Below are 3,748 nucleotides of genomic sequence, written 5' to 3' on the forward strand. Positions count from 1 at the left end.
CATTCAATAATTAACAATTCAACAATTCATATAATACTTACAAATAAAATAAATCAAAGCATCTGCACTGGTTGTTCAACAAGTTTGATAATATGAGCCCTCAAAACAAGCAACCTAACCAAATGAATCATGTAGCATCAAACAAGCAACTACACAGTCACGATGTATTATCTCCAACTTTGCATATTCTGTTAAGCTCTTCTTCAAAGAATTCCACGTTTTTTTGTCAGACCTATGAGCATTAGTGACATGTTAGTCTCCAAGACTTGGGAAATGAAAGTCATCAGTAAGCAGACAATCGACTGTAGGTTCCACACAATATACCTTCACACTCAAGATTAGATCGCACTCACAAAACTTATATTTACTAATTGGAGGACCATACGAGTAACCACGTTAATCCTTGGTAACTAAGAAAATTGGCCATACGATATTCAAATTGTGTATTTTCCACCATCGGATGCTATGCCTCAAGGAGTCCTCGAATTCTGTCCCACCTTAAACCATCTACAGCAGAAAAAAAAGAATACATCTCTGGCCCACGTATAGCTAGAAAAAATTAAACCATCTAGAGCAGAAAATGAGAGAATCCATCTCAGGCCCATGTATAGCTATAGCTAGAAAAAAAGAATCTATCTCTGGTGGTCTCCTTCCTCCGCTGATGCAACCCTTCCCACGTACAACCTAAAGAAACTACCGACACACCGAGCCCTAGGGCTCCTCCTCCTAAGAGCAACTCTAGCAGACCCCGCATCCCGCCCTGGCCCGCCCGCAAAATAACCGCTAAATTGCGGGTCGGGGCCGAAAAAGCAGCCCGATCAGACCTCGCATCCCGCCCCGACCCGCAAATTTTTTTGCAGGGCACGGCAAATCTTCTCCCCCAACCTCTATCTTCACGGGCTGGGAGGCCGATCCGAGCTGAACCCCTATCCGACGCGAGATTTGGCGGGAGGGACATTTCCGCGCGCCCTTTCCCTCTCCCGGCACCCTCCGCCACCATTGCCCCCCCCTCCGCAAGCTCTGGTTCCTCCTCCCCGGCCGTTCCTCGCCGCCATGGACGCCCCCGTGCTGTCCCCCGTCACCGTTGAGGTCGCGCATGCTCCTTCCCCTCGGGCGGATCTCGTCGCCGGCCATGTTGCCCCCGCCGCCGTCGCCCAAGCACATGCCGCGCCGGCCCGCAAGCGGCAAGGCAACATGGTCATGCAGGGCGGAAATCCGGCTGCCCCCACCGCGACGGCCCGCACTCCGGGCGCAAACGCCGCAGTGCGATCCCGGCCGGCGGCGGATAATGCCGGCAAGACCGCGGGCGTAAAGGGGAGGAAGGTTCCGGCTAAAAGGAAGCCACCTTCTTCAACCTCTCACTCCATCCCCCCGCAAGGAGGTGCTCCGGCGATGCCGTTCAACAGTGTCGCTCCCCCCGCGAGCGAGGTGTTCGACGAAATGGCTACAAGGTATGCCTCTTAGGTATAGTGATTCCCTTTCATTTTCGCCATTAGTGTCGATAGTTCGTGACTTTTTATCGTTCGGTATAGCGGTGGTTCAAACAATGCAACAACCGAGTTCATGAACTTGTTGGACATGAACGCGGTTGACATTGATCAAGCCCCTTTCGAACCATTCGACAACAATGAAACGGATGGCGGCGTGGATGATCATGGTTGTGCGGACGAATTGGAGGAGATCGAAGCGGAAGCGTTTGAGGAATCGCAATCAAAGAGTGGGAAGAGCCAAAGATCGAAGAACTACACGATCTTGGAAGATTAAACTTTGATCCAAGCATGGAGTGCGGTGTCTCTTGATCCATGCACGGGTGTTTCTCAAACCGCCAAGAGATATTGGCAAAGGATCGAAGATCAATACTTCCGCATTATGAAAAAGTATCCCAATAGGACTCCACGCACATTTCGGTCGCTTCAAGGGAGTTGGGAGAATATCAAGCCTATGTGCAGCTGTTGGGCAGCTTGCTTGGAGCAAGTACACAATGCACCTCTAAATGGCACCGTGGAGTCCGATTATGTGAGTTTGTTTTTCCTTTGTTCAAGTTGTGCATCATCATAATGTATCATGGGAAATGATTGCATCACTTTGCTCACATTTTGTAGGACAAGATTGCTCAACATAGATACAAGGCCATGGAAGCTTCAGAAGGCATATTCTTCAAATTAGAGCATTGTTGGGAGTTGCTCCAAAAGTGCGATAAGTGGAAGTTGATCGAAGAAGAATCCCCACCAAAGAGAGGCTCACTTGTAAACATGGATGAAGACGAAGATGATGATGGCCCAAGGAATTTGCACAAGCCCGATGGCGACAAGAAGACGAGAGAGAAGATCAAGAGAGAGCAAGAAGCATCGATCTTGTGGGAGAAGATTGATGCCATGGTGCAATCAAACAAGTTGATGTTGTTGAAGTCGTTGGAGATCAAGAAAGAGTTGACCGAGAAGAAGGCAAAAGAGAAGCAAGAAAAATGGCAAATGCTCAAGGAAGAGGGGCTCCGCAAAGCTGCCATTGAGGAGAGAAAAGCACGCTCCTCTGAAAACAAATCGATGTCATTGTTGCTCACCGAAGAGAACAAGATCATGTCAATGAACCGCAATGACATGGACGACCTCACCAAAACATGGCATGATATGGCAAGGAGAGAGATCTTGAAGAGAAGAATGGTAGCTTCGGCTGGTCCGTGTTCAAGTTCCGGTGATGCTTTCTCTACTCCATATGGTGGCAATGTGGATGATTTCAGTGCGGGAGTTGGAACAAGCGAGGGATGTGGATTCGGTGGCGCCGATGAACTTCAATATGGACTCCATGGCGCGGAGTGAAGATCGGCCCCCAAGATGATGCCGGACATGGGCGCAAACCTTTTGCATGCCCTCTTTTGCGTAATGAAGTTCGCTTTTATTTGTGCGCGAACTGTTTATGTTGTTTGAATTTGAACTTGTTTGCCAAACCCTATGTCAAATGCGAGTTTTGCAGTTTTTCTGTTTGCGGGTCTTCACGGTGGTGCCCGAGCAGAACCCACAGAAGCCGACCAGTAAAAAAGCATATTCCTCGAATATACTTTTTTACGGATCCGTTTGGGGGGTTTGCATCTGTGCCAGCCCGCGCCGGCCCGCAAAAGTGGTTTTGCGCGAACTGCAAACGAATTTTGCGGGCCGACGGGATGCGGGGTCTGCTAGAGTTGCTCTAATACTGTCCTCCTAGCAGTCAACCCCACCGATCCAACAAACTATAGCGCTCCTCCTCCTCCTCCTGCCCAATCTGTTGTCTTCCGTTGCAGCCATCTAAAACTGTTCTTCCCCATCCCTTTGCTACATTATCTTCAAATCTCTATAACCCTACCATGGAGCAACACATCTTGGCTAGGATAAGGTCCTTTTAATCCCCTTAGTTGCCATGCCCCGACCAAACTGCAATGAAGTCACTACAGGAATCAACTACATTGCCGTCTGCCACGGCAGACAGCAAAGGCATGAACGGCGGACGGCAAAGGCCTTTGCCGTCAGCCGCGGACGGCAAAAGGCTCCGGCAAAGTAGGCTACGGCAAAGACCTACTTTGCCGTCTGCTTTCGGCGGCTGACGGCAAAGGCGCCTTTGCCGTCTGCCGCGGACGGCAAAGAAGCGGACGGCAAAATGATTAGTGTTAGTGTCCGTTAGGTGGCTAACGACAGCCTTTGCTGTCCGCCAGCTGACAGCAAAGGCTGCAGGCTCTTTGCCATCTGTTGGCAGATGGCAAAGAGACCAAATAGGCATT

Source organism: Triticum aestivum, chromosome 7B, assembly GCF_018294505.1.
Source record: "Triticum aestivum cultivar Chinese Spring chromosome 7B, IWGSC CS RefSeq v2.1, whole genome shotgun sequence".
NCBI lineage: Eukaryota > Viridiplantae > Streptophyta > Magnoliopsida > Poales > Poaceae > Triticum > Triticum aestivum.